Source organism: Littorina saxatilis, linkage group LG17 (genome assembly GCF_037325665.1).
Source record: "Littorina saxatilis isolate snail1 linkage group LG17, US_GU_Lsax_2.0, whole genome shotgun sequence".
In the NCBI taxonomy this organism is placed as follows: Eukaryota; Metazoa; Mollusca; class Gastropoda; order Littorinimorpha; family Littorinidae; genus Littorina; species Littorina saxatilis.
Genome location: NC_090261.1, coordinates 11,200,586 through 11,209,239, shown reverse-complemented (window position 1 = coordinate 11,209,239; position 8,654 = coordinate 11,200,586). Strand labels below are relative to the sequence as shown.

Here is an 8,654-nt window from a genome sequence, read left to right as displayed (position 1 = left end):
ATTTCAGCATGGAGGCTTAAAAATTAATTAATGACTTTGGTCATTAAATCGGAAAATTGTAATTAAAATTATTTTTTTATAAAACGATCCAAAATTACTTTTATTTTATTCTTCATCATGTTCTGATTCAAAAAACATATAAATATGTTATATTCGGATTAAAAACAAGCTCTGAATTAGTGAAAATTAAAAATATAAAAATTATTATTAAAATTAAATTTCCGAAATCGTTTTAAAAACAATTTCATCTTATTCCTTGTCGGTTCCTGATTAAAAAAAAAATATAGATATGATATGTTTGGATTAAAAACACGCTCAGAAAGTTAAAACGAAGAGATACAGTAAAGCGTGCTATGCAGCACAGCGCAACCGCTACTGCGCTGAACAGGCTCGTCACTTCACTGCCTTTTGCACTAGCGGCGGACTACGGTCATTGTAAAAAATGCAGTGCGTTCAGTTTTATTCTGTGAGTTCCACAGCTTGACTAAATGTAGTAATTTCGCCTTACGCGACTTGTTTTCTTTTGTGAAATCACTGTGGTTGACATTGACACTGGATGGGTGTGTCCTCATTTGAAAACATTTTGTTGGTTGCCAGGGCTGAGGTGCACGAAGATCGAAGCGGGTGACAACCATTGGGTGGTAACTTGGTGAGAGTTGTCACCTTCTTGGGGGCTAACCGACTTGGGTCTCTCCCTCCCACTTGGTCGCGGTGCACGAAGCCGTCTCGGTCATTTACCCTACTGTGTCGGAGGTTATAAATAGATTCGGGAAAGTGACTTGAGTGGCCTTAGTGCGCATGCGCTGATCATGGTGTCGGGAATCCAAGGGAAATTAAAGAAATCTTGACTAGTATAATTATCAGAAAAGGGAAGGGCAGTGACCAAAAATAAATGATACAATATTTGTAAATGTGGATAAGCACTGAGGCGAAAAACTAACGTGTGTCTGTTTTTGAGCGCTTTTAGGGCACATCAATTAGGGTTGGGGTTGGGTGAAGAGGGAGATGCAAAAAAACAAAAAACTACTGTGAATTTTGGTTATTTTTATCAAAATTCTGTTTGTTTTATAAAGTTATATCTGAGGTTTCACAGATTTTCAATTTGCACTGATACACTGGCCTCGAATGAATCCCTCGGTAATGCTTTTAGGTCTACGACCGAACCAAAATCATCCTGTTTCTTAATGTTTTGAGCAATGGGTCTTTTTTTTTCTTTACATTTTAATTCAGCTTCATTCTACTCAGAAGAAATTCTTTCAATGTGATGACAAAAACATTAGATAGATGTTTGCTCGGAGAACGTTTGTCAACACAGCAACATTTAAAAAAGAAAAGGAGGACGATATAGATTGTTAAATAAAAGGATCTGTGCTTTAGCATTCTGTCTCATCGTCATTGTTAACTGTTGCACTTCACACACACACACACACACACACACACACACACACACCACACACACACACACACATACACACACATACACACACACACACACACACTTTTGCTCCAGTTACAATCATGTACTTCGTAAGGCTTTATTCAAGTTTGTCTCTTGTTCTTAAACATCCGAATTCAAAGCACACGTCCGAGCTGAGAATATATACATAAATGTCTGCCGCCATTCAATGTGAAATAATGTTGATTTGTGATCCAAACACTTCCGAAGAATGCTGGTTCGTGTGACTTCAGTCAACCGGCGCCGCATCATCACAACTCCACCCCTGCCTGCCTGCAAAAATACAAACATAGATGGTGACACACACAATTCAACCCAATTTTTGTTTTTACAATTTCTACATCCGTTGACCGAATTAGTTATCATTTGGTGTTTATTAACGCTTATGCATGACGAAGATCAACAAAGTTGTGAGTTTACAGGTTAAATGGAGGGGTACTTTGGAACACTTTTGAAAGAAGCTAAAAAAATCGGACCATGAAACCTACAAACAGGAAACTTCGTGGAATGGTGATGAACAAAGTGAAATTCATGCACAACAACCATGAAGATATTCGCCGAACACGATTGACTGGAAAAATGACCCCTTCATGGTAGAGTCACACTTGCGCAAAATTAACCGATGACAGGAACGCAATCCTCTATGGGGATGCCCTCCTCCTGCCTGTAATGGCTGTACTCAAGACACTGATTGTCTAAGGTTGTTTATGGTATACTACGTCCTTCAAATAATCCCAAAAATATCAATCTTGAAGAATTAAATCGGGTTCGTTAGTCTACCGCTCCATTTTAAACCTCGAACTGTTGAGTCCATCCCCGAATTTGGATTCCTTTTCGAAAGACAACCAAAGTCAGACCATTTCACCTACAAAATAGCATCTTTCGGGACTACTCATGCCGAAGCTGAAATTCATGTACACCAAGTATGAAGTATACGAAATACCCTTACTTTCTTGCAGACACCTCAGTTAGCTATCATGCATGCAACTGACTCAAGAAGTCTCACTGGGGAGTTGGAAACTGTGTCGTCTTCAGCCGATTAATACATTACAATATATCAGTAAAAACACACACACACACACACACACACACACACACACACACACACACACACACACACACACACACACACACACACACACACATACACACAGAGAATTACAGTCAGCATTGCAAAAATCAAAGATGAATTTTCTTATGCATAATGCCAAAGAAGGCAAATTAGTCTGATTTCTGATCCTGTTCTGCAATGTGTGCTGGCGTATATGTTTAATTAGCCCATTGTACATATCTTGGCGGTAAAAACCGTAAGAGATCAAAATCAGATAACATTAGGAAAATGATACCGCTTGCAGAAACAAAACACAAGAATGCATACTTCTTTCATTTTAACCAGTCTGAAAAATTCATGTTCGCCAATGTAAAACCTTACATGACATTTCCACGAACAGCTTCTATACAAAAGTATGCCCTAGCATTGGGAACTTCGTGGGACTCGAGAAAGAAAAAGAAATAATAGCTTAGAAACTATTCGGTGTTGTGTTGTTATCCTGCAATTGAATAGATGAAAAATCCATGCGTCCTTAAAAGGCACAGTCCTTTCCATGCAAACGATTTGGCTCAACCCAAACCTGGCGATGCTTTTACGTAGAATAAGACTTCCCCTTTCCCAAGACACATGACAAAATTCAACAGCCTGAATCAGTGAATGCTTTGTGTGCACAACAAATTGTTATTTTTAATTTTTTTGTGAATTCACTTCATTAACAAAAAACTTGTAAAAAAAAACAAATTCACCAAATTCCAGCTGAGCAGAACTGCTTTCACAATAAGGACTGGGCCTTTAAAGGTACGTTCCTCATCATATTACCCAGTATATCAGACACCACATTGTCATGTTTGTCCAGGTTTTTACATGGAAAAAATAAAACTTTATTTTAACATGGGCACATACGTCTGACTTCTTTTGGTGGAGATTGGAGGATGTGCGATTCATTTCCTACTAGGCACTGGTGTCAACATGTGAAATTCATTAAGCGAAATGTTTTCACTATACACAGAACATAACCAGGCTATCAAATGTGTGTTCAAGTCAGAATGATGCCCTCATTTTTTTTTTTAATTTGAGAGATCTGTGATGTCTGACATTTTGGTTCAAAATGTAAGGAATTTATACTTAAGCTCTAGTCTAATGAGTAAAAATGTGTCTTGTCAAAAACCAAAAGCATATTCCTTCCTCTACATGCAAGACTTTCTTTTATCTGTGCATCTTCATTTAGTACAGCAAACAAACAAAAACATCACACTCTGCATAGCGAAACAACTTGCAAAGAAAACCTCACAATCTTTATTGGGAGAAAGCCCCTGACTGTTGCCATGTTTTATGCATTAAAAAAAACCCACTGAAACTGTGTGTTGGAATTCTTCAGTTTGATCAGCTATATGTGTTTAAAAAGTTACCTTGATCATTCTGACATGCTGTGGCTCAAATCACATCTCAGACAATGTTGTAGACTCCATAGATCTATAGACGTTGAGGCGCATGGAAGAACTGCATTCTGTGGAAACACAAAACATACACAGAGGAAGAACAAGTCACAACTTTTAGCAGCAGCAACAGTATATATGATTTTATTAGTGTGGTGTTCGTGATCTAATGAGTTGGGGGGGGGGGGGGGGGTGGACGGGGTGGGGTGGGTGGGGGGGGGGGGGATGTGAGAAGGCTAGTTGGGGAACCGGGGGAGGTTTGATATTAGTCAGCATTGTCATTTAAATGTTAGTGATTCAAATGACTGAATTTAAAACAGGGAGATAGAGATTGTGAATATATTTGTGTGTGTGTGTGTGTGTGTGTGTGTGTGTGTGTGTGTGTGTGTGTGGGTGTGTGTGTGTGTGTGTGTGTGTGTGTGTGTGTGTGTGTGTGTGTGTGTGTGTGTGTGTACAGGGTAAATGCAGAGCCATTGATTGGAAACAAAAACTTGTTACTGTTAAATATCAACAGTTATACAACATAAGAGGCAATGGAAAAGTATGATATGGATATGAAAATATATGTTGCAGGTGGAAGAGGGGAGGGGGAGAGGGAGAGGGTCTTTGTTGCTAGCAGTTAGTAAGCACCTAAGGCCAGCTGTTGTTCTGGGTGTAACCTTGTAATGTTTAAGCAAACATGTTTGTGGATCACCTTCTGCATTTAGATCTGTTTGAGTGCAAAGTTACCTTGATCATTGTGGCATCCTCTTGATCCCATCACATCTGAGACTATGGCCTCTAGACTCCATGGTCAGACGCTGGAGTGATAACAAGGTCATTCTGAAAAATTGAACATAATTATGCAGAGAGGGGGCAAGGATAGGGCCGGGGGGTGGGGGCAGGGTTGAAGGTTGGTTACAGTGCTAGTTGGACATGAGAGTGTTATGGGGTGAGGATGGTGCTGATATTAATAAGCATAATCAGTTAAAGCTCACAACTATCTTGATCTTCACAGACATGAATTGCATAATGAATCCACAAGCATGTACCTTTATTTTTGCCCTTGAGTTATAGGTGGAAGGAAATGTTGAGTGGTAAACACAAGTTGTATTGATCACTGGGTCAGCCTGTGGTCAGTCCCCTTTGATCTGCAGATTGCATCAGCATAAACAAACACAACGTCATCATCGTAAACAGCCTGAATGGTCAATCATGAATCTAAGAATACAAACACTGGATCTAATTTGAGAGTCTGCAAACGAGTCAGTTTGAAGATTCAATGAAAATTTGGCAGTCAATGAAGCAGATGAGGACAGGCACAATACTGAGCAACGAAATGCTGACATGAGCATCAAAAAAAAAAAATGCTCAGATGGAAAAGCCTATGATTGTAATGGGAGCTAAAACACAGCTTTACCGGAAATAAAAGTCAAAACATAATTGCCTTCATGTCTCTTTCCTTTATTGATCGTCAATCATAGGTATGCATGGACAATGATGTAAGTACTTGGTGGACACCAACTGCAAGATATTTCTATCAAGTTAAAACTTTTGGAATCTTTGATTTTGTCTAGTGTTTGAGTTACATTTTATCCATAAAATCCAGCCAGACAGCACCTACATTTTGTGTAAATCAATTGAGCAAGAAATAGTTGTTGTGAAGACACCATTACTTACATCATTTGGCAAGTCCATCACTTTTTTACAAGAACAAGATTAGGCAGCATTGTAATGCTGCTTATTTAATTGATCACCTTTCTGGTAGACCATGCAACACAACTGAAAACAAAAGTGAAGGCCTGAAAATAATATGGCAAGTGAATCAGATGTAGCGTAAGTTATGAAGACACCAAGCGTAAGTTATGAAGACACCAAAATTGTGAAGTCTGTTATGCTTGAATTCTAATACTCTTGAAATCTAGTCTGGTGTGTAAGAGGTTCCTGATACAGTTTGAAATGATCAAATCATACTTGAATATTCAACAATGGCAAATATTCACAGTTACAGGCAAAGTCTGAAAATTATTACGTAAGTTATTTTTGACACCTGAATTGTTGTGTCCAACATTACCAACATCATCAATTATCATCGTTTCACAACTGATTATTTTTCTTATTTGCTTGTTTTCTTTTTCTGTTTTCTGTAGAAGATAACATACGTAAACATGTTTTGATTTACATTGTATCTGCCATCTACCACAATGAACTGAATTGCTGATTGCGTTGGTTCGAGTGACACGAAACGAAAATGGTGTCAGAAATACGAACGTAATCTAAAACAAGCCACACAATTAAAATGCAGGAAAATGTAACTAAAATTTCCCCTCAGAGCTTTCTTTATACAAACTCGAAGAAACTTTAAGTCAATCACAAAAATATCAACTTTTGTTCAAGAAAAGGTTAAATTTTCCTGACGTTCGTATTGAAAGACACCAAGAAATGTCGGCAGAGTGGCGAGAATGACGAACGAAATCCACTAAGTTCAGCATCAATTTAAATAAATGCTGGTGATTTTGGATAAAACAGGAACAAAAGTAGTTGCCTGTTGGGTAACTCAGCAAAATCAATTAGGGATCGATGATTCTTGAAGTTCGTCTGTCTGAAAAACTCTTGAGATGTCGTAAGTTTGCGCGAAACGCCAAAGACACGAACAACTTCCAGGTCAAAATACCTCCTCTCAATGCATTGTGGTAAAGGTGAAGGCCATTTATTCGTAATCTGTGGAAATTTCCGCAGTGCATTGAGTCGATTGACATTCGTTCGTGTGCCTGTGTCGACTTCGCGTTAGATTTTGGAAGTGCAAAAACGTAAGTAACGCAGTGACGCAAAACGTCGGATATTGCCTTTCACACATTCTTTCACAACCCTAGGTCTTCTGATTGCTTTTATTTGTGCTAGATTGTGTCATTTTATTCAGTAACTTCCAATTATCAGTGGAAATATCAAGTTGCATGTGAAAGATATGATGATGGTATGGACTTCGATCAGCGTGTGAAGTGAGACACGAAGCATTACTTACAGAATGCAATTTTTTCGTCCACGCTAACGACACATTATACGGTAAAGAAAAAAAATGAGCATATCTAATTGTTAAATACACTTAGTTTGACCAAAATAAATACAAACATGACACTACAAACTGCTTCACTTACCATTGTGCTTTCTCAAACAAGATCACTCATTTTTGTCAGGTTTCAGTGGCCATTTTAAGTTGTATTTTCAATGGAAAATAATCAAAAACAAAATAACCATCAACAGAAAAAATAATCTGTAAAATGATATTAATTCTTTATTCTCTCTTTAATCACAATACAACAACATTAACAACCAGAAGAAAACAGTTCTTTGCAAAAAAAAATCCAGAAAGTGGCTACCATTCATTTTGTACTTTTTGCTCAGTATTGTGCCTGACCTCAGATAGATCTGGCCTTGCGCTTGTGTTTGCAAGCAGATACATGTTTGAACATCCCTTATCTTAACGTTATCATTCAACAGATTGATATTTTGCCTGACGATTTTCCTGCCGATGAGCTAAACAAACAATGACAAGAAGGGCAAAGCCCATACGACTCACATGCTTGACCTCGACCTTTAGGGTAACTAAACCTAGCAATGACATCATACACTAAGAACTGCTTTACACATTTTTCCTACCAAAATACATGTGACCTTGACCCAAGGTCAAGGTCATCCAAGGTCATGCAACACAAAGCTGTTAATTCAAGACATAGGAAGTACAATGGTGCTTATTGGCTCTTTCTACCATGAGATATGGTCACTTTTAGTGGTTCACTACCTTATTTTGGTCACATTTCATAAGGGTCAAAGTGACCTTGACCTTGATCATATGTGACCAAATGTGTCTCGTGATGAAAGCATAACATGTGCCCCACATAATTTTTAAGTTTGAAACAGTTATCTTCCATAGTTCAGGGTCAAGGTCACTTCAAAATATGTATACAATCCAACTTTGAAGAGCTCCTGTGACCTTGACCTTGAAGCAAGGTAAACCAAACTGGTATCAAAAGATGGGGCTTACTTTGCCCTATATATCATATGTAGGTGAGGTATTCAATCTCAAAAACTTCAGAGAAAATGGGAAAAATGTGAAAAATAGCTGTTTTTTAGACAACATTTATGGCCCCTGCGACCTTGACCTTGAAGCAAGGTCAAGATGCTATGTATGTTTTTTGGGGCCTTGTCATCATACACCATCTTGCCAAATTTGGTACTGATAGACTGAATAGTGTCCAAGAAATATCCAACGTTAAAGTTTTCCGGACGGACGGACGGACGTCCGGACGTCCGGACGGACGGACGGACGGACGGACGACTCGGGTGAGTACATAGACTCACTTTTGCTTCGCATGTGAGTCAAAAATCACGAAGTGGTAAGATTTTGAAGACGAAATTCAGTCATACAAACAAACTCAACAGAAAGAATCTAGCTAACTACTGTACAGCTTTCGACAAAATCAACGCATTTGCATGCCTTAGTCATTCCTGCTTTGATTCCAATAATTCTACATGATCGTACTGCACAAAAAATACGAAAACGAGCTGATCGAAATGAGTAACACTGCCTCACCTGCTATGATTGTACTGTGAAAGCGAAGGTCGTCTGCGATTCGAGATTTCAAAGTCGCGTTTCTGCACTCTCAGCGGTTATCTTGCTCGAAAATGTTGCGACCCATCTCGTCATCGGCGCTTTTCCGGAAATGACCTGCGC

The 8,654-nt window shown here is 38.6% G+C and overlaps 1 long non-coding RNA gene across 2 annotated transcripts; it reads right to left on the bottom strand.

Annotated features, from left to right (window-relative positions):
* Positions 1-1,495: 1,495 nt before the first annotated feature.
* LOC138953140 (uncharacterized) lies at positions 1,496-8,571 on the bottom strand. 2 transcript variants are annotated; one of them, XR_011451489.1, is made up of 5 exons: positions 8,514-8,571; positions 4,975-5,073; positions 4,673-4,765; positions 3,917-4,014; positions 1,496-1,729 (listed from the first exon to the last, which is right to left on the bottom strand). It is a non-coding gene; the product is annotated as an uncharacterized lncRNA (long non-coding RNA). The 2 variants fall into 2 exon arrangements; XR_011451488.1 differs by lacking the exon at positions 8,514-8,571 and having other exon boundaries at positions 1,501-1,729; positions 4,975-5,223.
* Between the last annotated feature and the right edge of the window lie 83 nt (positions 8,572-8,654).